This window comes from Ixodes scapularis, unplaced genomic scaffold (assembly GCF_016920785.2).
Source record: "Ixodes scapularis isolate PalLabHiFi unplaced genomic scaffold, ASM1692078v2 PGA_scaffold0__279_contigs__length_252992795, whole genome shotgun sequence".
Lineage (NCBI taxonomy): Eukaryota > Metazoa > Arthropoda > Arachnida > Ixodida > Ixodidae > Ixodes > Ixodes scapularis.
The window spans coordinates 82,763,158-82,781,104 of record NW_024609835.1 but is presented as its reverse complement, the minus strand read 5'-3'; the positions used below and the strand labels follow the sequence as shown (position 1 = coordinate 82,781,104).

At 45.4% G+C, this 17,947-nt stretch overlaps 2 long non-coding RNA genes across 2 annotated transcripts; both read right to left on the bottom strand.

The window, feature by feature from the left end:
• Positions 1-1,602: 1,602 nt before the first annotated feature.
• LOC120846414 lies at positions 1,603-6,502 on the bottom strand. Its single transcript, XR_005717017.3, has 3 exons — positions 6,456-6,502; positions 3,074-3,185; positions 1,603-1,687 (listed from the first exon to the last, which is right to left on the bottom strand). It is a non-coding gene; the product is annotated as an uncharacterized LOC120846414 (long non-coding RNA).
• Positions 6,503-16,948: 10,446 nt separating this feature from the next.
• Positions 16,949-17,447, bottom strand: LOC120846415. The gene is made up of 3 exons (XR_006077443.1): positions 17,325-17,447; positions 17,169-17,204; positions 16,949-17,074 (listed from the first exon to the last, which is right to left on the bottom strand). It is a non-coding gene; the product is annotated as an uncharacterized LOC120846415 (long non-coding RNA).
• Positions 17,448-17,947: the final 500 nt, after the last annotated feature.

Here is a 17,947-nt window from a genome sequence, read left to right as displayed (position 1 = left end):
ATACACGCGCCGTTCTAAAAGGGCGGCCCGAGCGGCATGATCTCTCGGAGGAGTGCGTATAGCCATTTCCGTCCGAAGTGCACTCCGGAGTGCGTATAGCTTTACACTCTCTCTCTCTATATATATATAGCGCAGTAGATCAAACGGCTCCAACCACAATGTTCTCTTTTTTTACGCGTTTCGCTCGCGTCGCTCGAGATCACCCACAGCGATAAGACGCGCGGGCCAACAAAGAAACCTGGCCAGTACAGATATGCGTAGGCAGCGATGCGTGCCGACGCGAAGTGACGACCCACGTGCGATAAAACGTTTGACAGGTCGACCGACGTGTTGGGTGACCGAATCATGGCTTCGCGATTAGAACTCGCTACCCGTCGGACGGTTTGACGAAAAGCGCGAGGAGAGATGCTCGCCTAAGGAAAATACCTGTCAGAATACACTTCTCGGGCGCGATTAGGCAAAGGCAGGGCAAGGAAACAAACCAAGGAGATGCTTGAACGGAAGCTTAGGAGGACACAGAGAAAAAAGGCTTACCTTCGAGAAGCACCGAGGAATGAGCCAATTGAGCAGTACCCATAACCTCCAGGCCCACTGAACGCAAAGATGGCTACAAGACGGCTAAAAGACGTCTTGGCAAGATGTACAATACGTCTTGTAGACATCCTGGCAAGACGTTATATAGCCCAAGACGTCTTGAAACATCTTGTAGCCGTCTTCTAGTAGGGATAATGCCCAGTCTTTCTTGGGCTACAAGACGTCTTGCAAGATGTCTTGAAGAACTCTTGAAGTCGACTACAGGACCTCTAGATAGGTCTATTTAACATCTTAAAAAGGCATATAAGATGTGTTTTAGCCATACTTTTCCCAGCTCATGCACCATCATTCTGGCCTACACAAAAAAATGTCTTAAAATTTGTCTTGGCAAGGTCTACAAGACGTTTTGTGGACATCTTGGCAAGATATTAATAGCCCGGACGTCTTGAAACGTCCTGTAGCCGTCTTCTAACCGGCATAACACCCAGTCCTTGGGCTGCAAGATGTCTTGCAAGATCTACCATAGACGACTTGAAAACTATTACAGGACACCCAGTTACGGCCTGGATATTTTAATCCCAAAAAGCCATAAGGCTTTGAATACCTAAACTCCTTATATAGTGGTAAGGACGAGTACTGAAGCCGATTCGTACTGCAGCGACTAACTATGTGAGGGGGCTAACGTCAAGATACAACCATGATTTACCATGGCAATCAAGAATTGCAACACTAATTAGTTGCCTTAGCGGCTTTCAGTCTCTTGAGTCAAGTCTTTGCAATATAGTCAAGCGCTGTTGCAAAAATAGGCCTTTGCACCAAGCTGGTGTGAATAAGATGACATGGTTAACATAGCAAAGCATAGCTATTGCATGTCTGTAAGTACACCACATATTGAACACCTGTCAATCGCAAGCTCTCAAGTGACACAGCCATAGCTGCGCACCAGCAAGCAAATAATTTTTCTCCTGTTCAAGAACTGTAAAAACATGTTTATTAGTAAAATAGGTACGTAAATATAATTGAAGCTTTCAATGCACTGCTTATTAGTTTTAAAACAGTAAGAAATGAAATAATGGCTTGCAATCCAGATGACTTGAGGAAGTTTCCGGCTGACTCATGGAAGTTTCTTAACTCTCAGACTCGTGGAAGCTTCCTGCAATGAAACGAAAAGTAAATTTTTATGAGTTTCATATTCCCTATTTTTCCCAGTTTTATAAAGGTATCAAGTGTCTAAGCATGCATTATATAATGTGCCCATAATGTGCCCATTGTAAATACCCCATGTTTTGCAGCCTATCAGGAATTTTCAAGATTTTTCGGATATAAAGCTACTTTCAGAAACAAATTTTGTATGACACTGCTAGACGTTTCCTGCGAAATTTCAAAGCAGCCCAAAAATGACTGAAGTTTGCTATAGAAGAGAAGTCCAGAAAACCACTTTTTAAGATTTGAGAATGATTCTGCTAGCCAAAGTACACCACAAGACCAACATGAACTACTTTGTTTTTTGCAAAACAAGGTAAAAAACAAGGAGCAATCTACAAAGCAATTATTTGCAATAGTATGCCAACAAAGTGACTCTATGATGTCTAAATGCAAATGCCGACCAATTTTCCGGACTCGAAGGCAACCCGAAAAAGCAGTCTAAAAAGCTATTTTAAAGGCCGACGACCAGACTCGAGATTCTACAAGGCAGAAGACCCTCCTCTCCACGCCTTCGGGCGAGGGAAGCGAAGGATAGAAAGAAGGGACCAAAAGGGGCGGGCGTGGGTGGAAAGGGTAGGGGGAGAGGAGGAAGCGGGCGAAAAGTGGAAAGCGCGAACTGGTCGTCGGTCTTTAACTTAAATGAAAAAATTCCATGCAACCTCTGCATGGTATTGCCCACTTTCCACTTGTTTGATGCCAATATTAAGTTCTCATGCAACTTCCACTTCATACTGGTCGCTTTCCACATGTTTGGATGATCGCAGTGCCAAGCGTTGCTGAGGCCATTGCTGCCGCATACAGTAAAGATAAAGCTGGTATGATTTGGAGGCTACATTCAGCTGACCAAGCTCGCTTTACTGCAGCACCTATCTGCCAAATATACTCGCTCGAAGAACACGGGAAGAATGGTGGACAGTAGTTCTTCTCCTGGTCGCGGTAGGGAAATGCAAACACGAGAAGATACAGAAAATTGCCCCCCAGATGGCGGCTATGTTGGATATAGTGGAACTGGAATATCTGACCGTGGCCCAATCTAGCTTTTTCATGCGTAAGACGGGGATTCGAGGCTACGAGACCAAACAACCAAAATGCTTGCAATGAAGCATACGGCGACTGTTTGTAAGTATAAATGGAAAAAAAAAACTTCCGAAAATTTGAGCAACGAGGTGTACGGTATCCGAAATTTCAGTCAGTGCTATACATTAAGTTTCATAGTCATAATTATACAAGGCTTGTATTATTAAGTGACTTTTAAGTATGTTTTCAATTTGCCACTTCTCAGTCAGCAGGAAAAGGGAAAATGTTTAGATGAAATAATGCTTAAGTACCATACCTTTTTGTGGCGCTATTTACGCATGCTCGGCAGTTCTTCAGCCAACCCTTGGCTCCTGCTTCAATTTCTTCAAGCGTTGCACCACTCAGGCCTTTTATCAGTCTGACTGCTTCTGTAAATGGGGAAAATATGAAAATCATAACCAAGTCCGTTACCCTGGTGCAATGATCACGGGAGATATGAAAGCCTACCACCACTACAAATAGACATGGGTGAATATATGAGTGTTCTGACCAGATTAAATGATATGTCACCCTTTTGTTAATGACTACCGACATAGGCTGTGCCGATTCATTTTGCCCGGCCTGCCCCATGCACACTGCATGACACTGCTAGTGCGAACACGAAATTAGCACTTTTTCATTGCATTTTGCTCATACAGAATATTGATGCGCCCCAAATAGTACTTTAAGCTGGAGCTCAAAATTAGCACTTTCCCCCACACTAGCAATTCTGATGGCACGTATCAGTTACATAATTGAAACAAAGAAAAAGACAGCCCATTGCTTGTCTGTGCTAACTGTGACGTGCAGTGCACAACATCAGAATTTGCTTGAATGTGCCTACCGAATTACTTGTTTCAAATTCCCTGACCGGTGTTTCTCTCGAAGGAGTGCTTATACGACCGAAGAACTCTGACCTGCTATTGGTCCTATGCTCGCCATAGTTGCTAAATTATGGAGCCCAAGTGGCTCATCCCTTTTAATGGATGGTTGCTTGATCTGCCTAGTGACATTTCTGGCAACATTACTCAGTGCAGACACGCTGCTGCACGACAGTTGGGTTTCGTTGCACACCGCCACACCACTTCCATGTACCATTTTCCCTGATTTAGCTCTTTAATAAAATTTCCTTGACTTTTCCATATGGTTCGAAATTCCCCGACACTCCCAGGTTTTCCAGATTAGTTCACACCCTGTATAATACATGAAGACGATTTACAATTTAATACGATTTATTAAAATTTCTTGTCATGTTGCTGTTGGCATGTTTTACAGTGAGGGTTATTTTAATTATTTGGAGCGGCACATTTCCAGAAATAATAATAATAATAATAATACTTTATTTTGTGCTAGTGTCCAAAAACAGCTGCAAAGACCTTGTTATTGGTACACTATAAACAAAAAATTAGCTTCACACTAAAAAAACAAACAAACAGAAAACACAGCAACATGAACAAAAGTAATCGTCACCTTAAAAACGCAGCTAAGTGAGCAAATAAAATACAGGAACATCAGAGGTCTGTAGAATGAGTATATGGCATGCTAAAAGCGAAACAAAGCCCAGCACTAAAAAACAAAGTATATATAGAGGTTACAATCTTTTTAGCGTTGATAAGGAATTATGTATGCGCATATATGTTCAGATCCACATCATGAAGTTTATTATACAAGTGCATAATTCTAGACATGGGTGAGGAATCATATGGGGTATTAGGGTAAAATGGTAAAATCACTCTACTACTTCGCGTCGGTACGTGAAAGTTCACGGATGATAAGAGTGATTGCTATCAGTCCGGCCAGAAGTTACTTTATGTAAAAACGCACATCGCGAATGGTACGATTTAAGCCTAAATAGTTCACAAGTGATTCATAATTATATTAACAATGTTGAAAGTATCTGTCATAAGCTGTTCGCGCCAGGCGCTTCTGAACTCGCTCAATTTCGTTGCTCTGACTAGAAGACATTCAAGTCATTAACGAACCAAGGAACAAAATAAATGGATCAAACATGTAAAGTAGAGTGCATTGCGCAGGCGGCGACAGTCGCAGAAACAAAAACAGGAGCGGTAACAACAAGGAACTGCAAAGCAGATGACATCGGTACTCCGAAAAAAACAGTCAAAATATCCCAACAAACCACTTTTCTAATCGATTATGTGTCCATTCAATATGCTTTATCAGTAAGGATAATAAAATAATGCATTGGCAACTGATATCAGAAAAGCTCGTGCCACTTTTGAGTCGAAAAGATTGTCTGCTAAAGACGCCAGCTTTCGGCGCCGTATGCTCGTACGTTGGCGCAGTTGGCGTCATGACACCTTGTGCCATCTTTTGTCTCTCTAGTGAAACGGCGGCATATTGTTTGAAGACCTTTGGCTTCGTCGCATTTCCATAGGAGCTAAGCTTTTTTCTTTCTTTGCTTTTTCCTCAAGTACGCTTGCTCTTTGCAATTTTACAAAAAAAATGCACCATCCCTGAGCAACGCTGCACAAAGTCGTAGTGCGATAGGTTAAGAAACCGAATTTTGCAGTCGATTTAAAGAGCCTGGCCGCTCCTTGATACACCCAATATACAACAGCCCAATTCATCCTACTGGTCAAAGTGTTGGCTTACGTCCAAAAACATGGAACGTTGGCAGGTACCTATAGTCGGTGACAGGTCAAGAATGAAGTGAAAGCTCCTCCCACCTCTTTCCCCTTTAGCAGAGCAAACGCTGGAAAGGAGGGTGCCTCCTCTCCAGGGTTCAGTCTGCTAGAGTGGAAAAAGGTGGGAGCAGCTTCCACTTCCTTATTGACCTGTCACCGACTATAGAATCTGAGCAACCAATGTGGCTTTTATCTTATTCTGGGCTCGCTTTTGTTTTTGAATGTGTTTACCTGCGTGCCTGCATTTCTTTTTTTTTGTACATATGCACGGGCGTATTTCTACCTTCACGACTGACTACATACCTCCCCTCCCCTCACCCCCCCCCCCCCCCCCCTGCAATAATGCCTTCGGGCAGTGCAGGGTAACCCGAAAGTAAAGAGATGTGAATGTGCCTGCCATGCTCGGCAATCCCAATTCAACTCCCTCAACTGCAATCCTCGTACAAAAAAGATGCACTCTAGCAACTGCGTGGTTGACATGCCAAAACCCAAACTCAAACCGAGACCAAAAGAACTTCAGAACTATGTGGTGCGCTAACACAGAGCCATTTGCACCTGCCGCCCCCCCCCCCCCCCCCTTTTAGCTTTCTTTTTATTGCCACAGAAAGTGGTGTACAAGAAAAGATGGGTTGCTCTTTTGTTCTAACTGAGAAGAGTAAATTGAAGGCTTTAGTAACAGCCAATGCTAATCGAACACTTTTCAGAATGCTTCTCTGTAAAAAAAGAAAAAAAAAAAAGGTCACGCTTTGTTTTTTTTTTTGTGTTTGCATAATTAACTAGCTCCGCAAATGCAGCTATTCGTAATTCCGTGCACAGACCAAGCAAGGTACCATGAACACTTACCAACTATCGTACCTGCCAAGTGCTCAACCCCCAGCTCTCTATGATTATCTCCAATTTAGAGTGGGCGTTTGTTCGGTATTTTACAGTTTGTAATGTTGTTTGTTTTGAAAATCAAAATGCGAGATAAATCCAGCAGGGCACTGTGGAAGCAGTGCAAGGGCCCTGTTTCACCTTTTACAAAGCATCCTGTCTCCAATGGCAGTAGAGGAACAGGGGGGGGGGGGGGGGGGCTAATGCGCCTGCAGGCCCTTGCCGTGTTGATAGCTGCCATCCGGACTGGCAGCCCATCGGCAGCTTCTAGTCACCTGCAGTTTTTTCGTCATCATACAGACTTCCTGCAACATCATGAATAAGACTCAGACTGACATTCTGGAACAAAAAAGAAACCAGAACTTGCTTCACGGACCAACAAAAGAACAAGTGCAACATGACGCTCCTCTTGCCGTCGACAGTGCAAAGACCATGACGACACCACCATTAAACTCAACCAAATAAGAAAAATTAACTTCTGCATGAAGTAATTGTATTAAGAACAGTGTGCATGTGGAGCTTAGATACCTACCGGTGCATTAAAAGATCCCGGGAACTTCAAAACAAATTAAACACCACCTAGAAATAGCACAGCTCGCTTGATAGGCACATGCACAGCAATCAACAAGCCTTTTGACGTGTTCTGTAGTGCTGGGATAGAAATCAAGAATCAACACCGGAGATGTTGTCAAAATACTTTGGGGTAGTACAATGCGCAAGTTTATCCTGAAGCTACTGTTGATTACAGTCACCTAAGGTGTTAAAGCTGGTTCACACTGTTGCAACCGACTATGACCAAGTTGAACAAAACAGGGTTTTAAGTTGCTTACGAATAACATTGCTGCTGCGCAGCACGATCATAAGAGGCTTGAAGACTGGTTTTGTCAGACTCAGTCCTAGCGGGTAGCAACAGTGTGGACCAGCCTTTTAGACTAAAATTGTACCCAGCACTGGGTTTTGGACATGGTTCCAAAAATGCTTTAAGAGACTCCCTTCAACTTTAACAGAACCTCAAGTATTTAAAAGTTGAAGTAGGAAGCCTTCACATTCAAAGCTGGATCTCCTTGATTGGAATGTGGCTCCACTGTACAAGCGAGAGTGCCTGGCAGGTGTGGGAGTTGGCTTGTGGCTGTCCCTATTCGCACACCGAGTGTGGGTAGTGGTGGATTCTAATCCGCACTCCGAGTGTGGATTGTGTTGGATTCTTATCCGCACTCAAAGTGTGTGAGTAGACTCTAGTGTGAGTGCGGATTGCGTGCGGAGGCGCGGACGCTGTACGGGGGTACTAGGAGATTAGGGTACGAAGGCGTTGGCACGAAGCCGTTGAGAGTGTTGGATTTTATTTATCTGCACTTCGCGTGTGGTGCGATTTTGTCGCGCTATGAACAGAGTGGTTTAGAAGTTCTCAACTTTGTGTTGTGAATGACACTGGCTTTGAGCCTCGACGAGTTTATAAAAATATTGGTGGTTCTGGTTTCAGAATTATAATAATTTCATGCAAATGTTTTTGCTTCTATTAAAACAAAATTAATTAGCATTGATTGGTGCACTTCAGATTAAACGGTACTCACGCCACGGGGATCGGACACAGGCGATCAATGTATGTGTATGTGTTTGACGCAGGGGGAGGGAGGGGTTAGGGGAAAGGGGTGGGTATCTTGTACCCACTCCAAAACTTAGAGAATCCCAAACACATCACCCCCCCCCCAAAAAAAAAAAAAAAAGAAAATAAGTTTTGGCGATAATTTTTTTTGTAGGGGTAAATATTTTTATTGACGAAAGAAAAAAAAGAAACTAGAGCAGCGTGCAATTTCTAACGTGTATTGTCTTGTGCTTAGGTGATGGGGGCAGTGGCATAGGAAAAGGGGGGGCTGCAGGAAAATCAGTCATTTCCAGTAAACAATATTATTAAAAAAAAGAACCCCCCTTTCCTATGCCACTGCCCCCATGACCTCAGCACAAGACTATACACGTCTTCTGAACATTTTCAACACTACTAGATGAGGGAATGCTTGAAAAGCCCCTGCCATGGGCGTACCAACCGTGGGGGCAAGGAATGTGTTTTGCAACCCCCCCCCCCCCCCCCCCCCCCCCTTAAACAGCCGTCACTGGGCAGGGCAAACACTGGCCGGCGGCGCCGAAGGGATACCAAGGGCACCGCCCCCCCAGCTCGGGGGGGGGGGGGGGGGGGTCGTTTGCCCCCTCACTCAAAAACAAGTTGGTACGCCACTGGTCCCCGGCCATTTGTTACTGTAGATTTTTTTCTTTTTTTTTTAATAGAATGATGTGCACGTTTGTAAGTAGACGATAGATGTCATGGCTGTTTTGGGTGCGCCAGCAGCGGAAGTTTTGAACATCTGTGTGTGTGTGCATGGGAAGGGGGGGGGGGGGAAGCAATTGCATCTTGAAAATTGTTTGCTTGCCGCCCCCCTCCCCCTTCCTACATTACTGCCCCCACCAGCTAAGCACCACAGAATGTTAATGTGCTGACCATGGTAAAGCTTCCGTTTTCGGAGTGCGAAAAGGGACAGCCGTGCGAGTTTTCATTGCGAGCTGTCCACTATACAAGCGAGAGCACCTGCCAGGTGTGCAATTTTTACACTGCAACTTTCTTGAGCATTTTAATCAAATCGTATAACCTATATCTTGTAAACTCTGATATGGGGAATGCTAAAAAAACGAACAAACATCTTAGGGTTTACAAGATGTTGATGAATTACCAGCTTGCCTGCACTCTATCAGTGCTTACATATAACCTCTTTCCTCAGCCATGTAAAGTATGTGTGCACCCCCGGGTTCTAGAAGTCACGAATATGACCGGGGTAAACTAAAACGCCATTAAGGCAAACAATAATAATCTTCATTAGCTACAGTAGTAGTACTCTGGGTGGCTCGCAAGGCTAGACATATAGACAATTGCAAGCATGGCGCCACAAGTGGTGCCCCATGCGTGCACGCGCGTGCAACGGGCGGGTGAGCGTAGCTTTGGCAAGCTCGTAATCGCACGGACGTGCCTGCTCGAGCAGAGACATGGCGGCGGCCAGTCGCCCAGCTTGCAATCGTCTATATGCAGGGCCCGTAAGGGAGAAAACAACGGAAGTGACGAGCTTAACAGGGTCCTGTCAACACTTTTAAGCAACTCTAGGCCCGCGCGCCTGAACACCGACGACAAGCAGAGCAGGCCGGCGCGGGGCACACGCCGTACGCGAGCGCTACGACGACGCCCAGCTTGGAGCGTGTTCTAACAACCCGCTGAAACCCGCTAAACGCCAGCACCCCAACCGCGCCATCCCGCTGGACGCAGCTCAAAAAGCCAGCGCGCGCTGACCGGGATACGCTGTCGCAAGCGTGAGAAAGGACGAGACGACACGTCAAAGTAAAAAACATCCAGTTCTTCACGCGTGTCGCCGTCCCGAACACATTCAAGGCGTTCGTTCTAAGATCCGTATCCAAGCGTTTGACAGCACAGCTCAGTTTAGCGCGCCCTAGCGTGTCCGAAGGGCTCGCCGATAGCAACGCGAACTTTCGAAACAATCTGATCAGCGTCTCTGCAGTGCTCCGGTATCGCAGAACATTCAAGGGATTCTCCAGATAGCGGCTAGCATTTACGCAAGGCTTGAACGAACAGCCTCCACAAGCGATAGCGATCGTTTCCCGAAGGCAGCCAACATCCCTCAGAACTGCGACGCGACACGAAATCGCGGAGACCGCTCAAGCGTCGAAAAAAGTTAAATATCATCCGAATTACGGTGGCAACGTAAGCTACGGTGCTCAGAAGATCATCCAGCACATGTAGATGATACTCTTCGGGCATGCATTATGAATATGAAATCGAGAAAACTTACCTAAACAATCATTTGACCCACGCACGTTGAAGGTTCAAACAGGCCTTTGTCTGCACGGACGGGACGGAGAAGAATCCAGACTCCAGAACTTGCTCCAGAAGCTGCTTGTGGCTTTAGATTAGACTTTGGATTGGCTGTGGCTTTGGATCAGACAAGTATACGACTGCGGCATATAGTTTCGGTTTCGACCCAACTCTACTGCAGTTGATATTTCGGTGGCCGGTGTCGCTACCGTGGCCAGCCGTTACTGGAGTTATATTGTTCTCTACGCAGTTTGAAGTCAATTTTTTGGGCGAGCAGACTTAATGTCCCAGCTTCTTCTCCTGCTATACGTTCCATGATAACCTTTGTTTGCTGACTGAAATCTACGTCAACTTATGTGCAAAAAAAGAAAAAAAAAAAGGAACAGGGTGTTCGACATCTTAATTAAACTTGATTTTTTTTTATATGTGAGGATATGCAATATCTTATTTAATTATTAAATATTTGTTTTGAGTTTTTATGTTTTGCTTAAAAATTATTGGTATTTCTATTTTTCTTTTTTTGTTGTTGTTTTTTGTCTGAAGCTTTCGTCGAGTTGCGGGGCTCAGTAACAGCGGGTTATTTTAAGATTTTCATACACCAGTGAGGTAGGTAAAGGGGAGGCGGGGGGAGCTGTCAGGGGGGAGCCCTCTTCCTCCTGCCTCTTTTTCATCCTTGTCCTCCTCCTCCTCCCTCCTCCCCCTTCTCCTCCTCCTCCCTCTCGCTTGGTGCTTTGTGGGAGACGTCTCATAATGCAACACGCGCGGCACCGCGGTGCATTATGGCACGTTTCCGATAATGCACCGCGCGGTTACGCCGACGGCGACGCGTCACGCCGACGCGTTACGTCTACCGTTATGGTCGCCGTCGGCGTAACGCTTTTTCGTTACGCGACGCAAAGGCGTGACGAAAAAGCGTTACGCGACGCTGACGTGTCACGAAAAAGCGCTACGCCGACGCATCACGAAAAAGCGTTATGCCGACGCGTTACACGACGCCGAGGTGTCACAAACAAGCGTTACGCCGACGCGTCACGAAAAAGTGTTACGCGACGCCGAGGCGTCACGAAGAAGCATCACGCCGACGCGTCACGAAAAAGCGTTATGCGGACGCCTTATGCGACGCCAAGGTGTTACGAAAAAGCGTTACGCGACGCCGAGGCCGAGGCGTCCCAAAAAAACGTTATGACGATGCGTTCCACGACGCCTCGGCGTCAGCGTAACGCTTTTTCGTGACGCCTCGGCGTCGCGTAACGCGTAGGCGTAACGCTTTTCCGTGACGCCTCGGCGTCGCGTAACGCGTAGGCGTAACGCTTTTTCGTGACGCCTCGGCGTCGCGTAACGTTTCCACGTAACGCTTTTTCGTGACGCGTCGGCGTCGCGTAACACTTTTTCGTGGCGCGTCGCGTAACGCGTCGGCGTCGCGTAACACTTTTTCGTGGCGCGTTACGTAACACGTCGGCGTAACGCTTTTTTGTGGCGCGTCACGAAAATGTGTTACGCCGACGCTTTACTGTTACGCCGACGGAAACGCCGCTCAAGCCAGAAACGGACGCCTAAGAGCAGCGCTCGAAGATGAAAAAAACATCAATCAATTCAGGTTTTAAAGTCTGATGGTTAAGGTTTTATAGGCAAAAATGCTTATGTGTATAAATATTCCTAGTCCATATGGAAGAATCCCGGCGATGTTGCCGCGACTTGGCTGGTACAGTGCCGTCATTCGGTGGTTGCAAAGCAGAGCCCGTTATAGAGCTTCATATATTTTCAGCAATATATTTTGGAAGCTGGCAGAAACGGCAAATGTTGCCGTCATGTGGCCGTCATGTAGCCGGGATGCAGCAATATCTTTTGGAAGCTGGCAGAAACGGCCAATGTTGCCGTCATGCAGCCAGGATGCAGCAATATCTTTTGGAAGCTGGCAGAAACGGCCAATGTTGCCGTCATGTAGCCGGGATGCAGCAGTATCGTTTGTAAGCTGGCAGAAACGGCCAATGTTGCCGACATGTAGCCGGGATGCCGCAATATTGGTTGGACGCTGGCAGAAACGGCCAATGTTGCCGTCATGTAGCCAGTCTAGTGCCGGCATCATGAACGCTGGCTCTAGACTGGTCAAGCTGGGCCCATATGGGGCCACCTTAACCATGCTGAGACCAATGTCGGCACAATATCTTGTGCTGCCTGGGCAGAGGCTCATGAGGGGTGCAGAAATATATAATAATTAACGCGAAGTAATAAAAGCAATCGCTGATAAGGAAAAAAAGACATACCCATGAAAAACAGATTTATACAAAGAAACTTTTTCGGATATCCCGACGTTGAGATAAAAATATTTTCGAGATTACAAAAGACATCTTGTAGATGTCTTCTGGACATCTATAAAAATATGTCTTCCAGACAGCTTGACAAGGTGTCTTGCAGACGTCTTGGTAAAGACGTCTTATAGACGTCTAGAAAAGTTATCTTGTAGACATCTTGCGTAGCCCAAGACGTCTTGAGCTCATTTTAGACCTTTCAAGACGTCTACAAGACGTTCTGTGTTCACTGGGAGGGCTGTTCATTCTTGCTCGCGTGGTGCCTCGCCACTTATTAGTCGCAAAATCCATTCTCGGACGCGGCATATCGGATCGATATGAGTTCTACGCAAAAATAAAAGACACACCAAACCGCAACAAAGCTTCGGAAGCTTCGACGCAAATGAAGTTCAGGGTGGATTGGATTGGCTTGTAAAAGACTTTGTTTCGAGGTGCATAATAAATGCGAAAATAAAGTTAACGTAACGTTATTCGTAAAACAGTGGCGAACCGAAACAATAAAACGTTTTAACAAACTTATAAAACTAAAACAAATCTATTAAAATAAAAGTTTTATACGCGATACGAAACTTCGCTTAGCGACACAACTACGACGGGATTTTAGTTTCGGTTTGGAATCGGAGGCTGCGTATTTTCGACACCGATTGGATATCCAGGGGGCGTGGACAATGGCGTCATGGACGTAAAAAAAGCAGCTTTCATTTTGACATCTTCGTTATTTTTACGTCAACAACACGTTTTCTTTGGATGCCGCTGACTGCATTGTGAAATGTCGGTAGCTCGGCGTGTGTGTGGCCGGGTGCTCGGCTCGGCGGCTCGGCGGTGTCCGCGCTGGTGCGTGTTGTCCACATTGCCGCCTGTACTCGTCGCGTTCTTAGGAACATCAAAATAAGCGTTCTCCATTTTCAAACTTCGCCCGGTGCCGTCCGTCACTCCTGTTGCAAATGAAGATTACGTGTACCGGAGGCGACGGAGCCCAGCCGCAGTAATTTCGTACGCATTTTTCTGGAGCTCTACTTGTGTGCAGTACGACGGATTATCGCCCTTGCATAGAATAGCTGCGAAGGCCGTGCACGTGGCGAGCGAGTAGCCTTGACTGGCATGACTGCACCCGATGCTGGTGCGCTCGAGGCGCGCGATCCAAAGCAACGAGGTCGCGCTTTTAGCACTGCCGTCGACAGCTTTTTTTTTTTTTAGAGCGCAGCTCTTAGGGGCCCGTTTCCGGCTTGAGCGGCGTCGCCGTCGGCGTCGGCGTCGCCGTCGCCGTCGCCGTCGCCGTCGCCGTCGGCGCAACCGCGCGGTGCATCATGGGAAATGTCCCATAATGCACCGCGCGAGCCCCCCACCAAGGTCACGTGACCTCGTGGGGGGTCACGTGACCCCCCGAAGTCACGTGGCCCCCTCCTCGAGGTCACGTGACCCCCGCCGATGTCGCGTGACCCCCCGATGACGTCATCGTCACTGATGACGTCACCGGCATCCACATCGTCATCGTCATCATCACTGATGACGTCACCGGCATCCACATCGTCATCGTCATCATCACTGATGACGTCACCGGCATCCACATCGTCATCGTCATCACTGATGACGTCACCGGCATCCGCATCGTCATCGTCATCATCACTGATGACGTCACCGGCATCCACATCGTCATCGTCATCATCACTGATGACGTCACCGGCATCCACATCGTCATCGTCATCATCACTGATGACGTCACCGGCATCCGCATCGTCATCGTCATCATCACTGATGACGTCACCGGCATCCACATCGTCATCATCACTGATGACGTCACCGGCATCCACATCGTCATCGTCATCATCACTGATGACGTCACCGGCATCCACATCGTCATCGTCATCATCACTGATGACGTCACCGACATCCGCATTGTCATCGTCATCATCACTGATGACGTCATCAGTGACGTCACTGATGTCGTCACCGGCATCCGCATCGTCATCGTCATCATCACTGATGACGTCATCAGCGACGTCACTGATGACGTCACCGACATTCGCATCGTCATCGTCATCATCACTGGTGAAGTCATCAGTGACGTCACTAATGACGTCATCGGTACCCGCATCGTCATCGTCACTGATGACGTCATCAGTGACGTCAGTGATGACATCATCGGCATTGGGGGTCACGTGACCCCCAAGGTAACGTGACCCCCCCCTGGTTAGTTTAACCCCCCCCAGTGCCCTTCCCTCCTCCTCCTCAAGAGCTGCGCTCTAATTCGGCGTTACAGGGAGTTGTAAGCGGCTTTCATTTTTTTTTTCAGTATTAGTCATAAAAAAGAAATGTCGTAAATATCGTCAAATGTCCCAACAAAACAAAATGTCCGAAAAAAAAGGCGGCCGAGGCTGAGGTTTTTAAGGGTATATGAAGTAAGTTTTTTTTATTTATTTGTTTCCCAGTTTTTTTGCGCCCCTCTTTGAGTACTGTCGCATTTTTTTGTATTATTTTCACGTTTATTTTTCGTTGGTTTTACTTCGGATATTATTTGCATAAGCATATTTGAGCTGACTTCGCACCTGTGGATATTGTCATGATGGACTTGGGAGCCCACATTCGGGTCTTATAAATTTTGAGCCATTGTAATTTCAACTCACTGTAAATAATTTAGGAAAAAATGAAACGTTTGTCTGTAAATATGGTTGTATTAGCGCGTGTGGATGTAGATTGTAGTCATATATTAACACTATTAAAATATTCAGATATGGCAAATTGTCACATTTTTATTTGCCTGGCTAACAAAAGTGTGTCAACCAATTTTATTTTAGTGATCTGGTGTCTTCGTGTATATAAACTAATTTGTTATTATTTATTGAAACTATAAGAACGTAGGATTTCATTATCCCAAACTGTTAACTTCTCTCATTAATTCAAGAAAATTTACAAAAAAAAATGTACAATTCGTGACATATATTCGGCGATTCAAACATTTGGGCAAGGAATGAAGAAATGCGTTGCATCCTTAACATGTTGTTTGAAGTTATATAGACGAAAATGGTCGCTCCCAGAAATAAGTAATTGTAAAGTAATTGCATTACTTTTTGATGTAATTTGTAATTGTAATGAATTATTTTTCACATAGTAGTAGTTGTAATTATGGTTAAACTACTTTTGGAGCGAAATGATTGTAATTGTAATTAAGTTACATTTTGAAAGAAATTTGCCATGTATGGTTTTCTTCAATTTGCCGCGGAACACAAGAGCCAATTGAACCTCTAGCGTATATTACAACTATGGTTTGTACCTAAAGTTTGATTTACTTGCAGCAGAATTTGGCCGGTATTGCACTGCCACCGGGGGCGCTTGATTGACAATAGGATGAGTATGAAAAGACGATACCCGAATTCTGTATTGACACCTGCCAATAAAAAGACGCTAAAGGGTTCTTTCGCCATTTGATTGCCATTGTAGCGCCTACCACGTCAGTGCCAAACTTCAATAAAGGGGTAATACCGTGTCCATAAATTTCAAGCGAGAGCAATCGAATGGCGATAGGGGCAATAGAATGTCAGTCAGATGTATATTGAATGGCGGAAGCCATTTTTATAAGGGATGGCGACATTTTGTTTTCCTCGATTTCTTTGTGTTTTCCCCGTGAGCGTGTGCTGTCGGCATCGGGTACTACAAAGGGTGGCATCATTCTAAACAGAAGGTCATTGAGGCACCCTACTTGGGACCAGAGAAGTAAATCTTCTGATTCAGAGACGGTCGGCAGATGAGTCTTGCTGTGCCGTTCCAACTGGTGTTACCCCCTATGAAAATGGTTAATGCCATTTGAAAGTCATATTATTGCCAAATGGCAACAACTGTTTACAAATAGTCAATCAGCAGGCAACAGATGTTAATCGTCATTGAGACGTCACCCTGCTGACCCGGATAGCCATTTCGCCACCGTCAACTTTTTGCCGTTCTATTGGTTATTGTCGGTGTATCATCAGTGTATCTACATGTTAACGTTAAATGGCTAAAGGAGGCAATCAAAGGACTATACATTTTATAGTCTTTTGACTGCCTCCAATAGCCAATTAGCATTAGCATGTAGATACACTGGCAATGCACCGACAATAACCAATAGAACGGCAAAAAGTTGACGGTGGCGAAATGGCTATACGGGTCAACAAGATGACATCTCAATGACGATTAACATCTGTTGCCTGCTGATTGACTGCTCTTAAACACCTGTTGCCATTTGACAATAATACAAAATGGCATCAACCATTTTTATAAGGGCATAATTATCACATAGACGTCATTTGATCGAATTTCGTGACCATTTCGCCATTGTCAACCCCTCGTAAACTTTAAGCTGGCCAGCCGAAAAACTGCAATAGTTTACATGGCCTACCATTGATTCCATGCCTGATACACATAGTGCCGGCTTGGAATATGGGAAGAAAACAAAGATTGAAGGACGATTTAAAGATCCCAAATTTATTTATCACAATGTCATTAAAATGACGTGTTTTTTTTTTCAAGACTAAGTTAATCACCCAAATGTAAACAATGAGTGAAAAAATAACCTTTCCTTGCTTCCTGACATGTCTGTAAGGTGTCAGCTGAAAGAAGAAAAAGATTATAAATTAAGTGGGCATATAACCAGAAATATTCTTGCAGCACATTCAAAAATATGCACAGAAGAACCTTGCTCACATGTTTTCTCGGCTGTTATGTTCACGGAAACCGGTCCTATCGAACGTCCACAAGTATATATGTGTTAGAATTACAGGCTTCATGAATTTCCTTCTTGGTTCTTATGCCCAAACACTGCCACTCAAGGTGGCCGGCATGACTACTAGGAACACATACCCTGTTCCTTTTGCTTTACTCCCTTTATTTTACCTCCTTGCCTCTCTGCACTGTGTTTCTTGCTTGGTCCTGTATGACAATAAGAGATTCAGGCTCTCACGACACCCCATTTTTCTTTACCACCTCCATGTCACCATGTTCAAGCAGTGCTGATTGCATCAAGCCCCACTGCTTTGATGTGGCATGCAGGGTGCAGTGATTTGTTTGAGGCAGCTATGGTTTAGCTCGAGGGGCTCAGAATTTTTGCATCCTTATATTTCAATATTTTTTTAACTGCAACTATAGACAACGCATCACAGCGATGGCGCGGCTGTCGGCACAGCACATGTACACACATGTCTGCTCACACGAATCTAGTGCCTGCGTATGCAGTGCCCATAGCTGCTGTGGGCAAACACAAGCTTGTCTGTAAACAGTGTGTTACTTATAGTTCAACCACAATTTTAAGAAGTGTTGAAAAAATTGTCAACATATAAAATAAGGCAATCTTTTTTACAGCCATAAAAGCTAAGGTGAGATAAACAGGGAATACAGCTTCCTGAAACATCTATAGCTATCCCAAGGGCATTATCAGTTGTTACATCTTCGCTCATGTCATGATCCTTCATTGTGACTGCATAAAG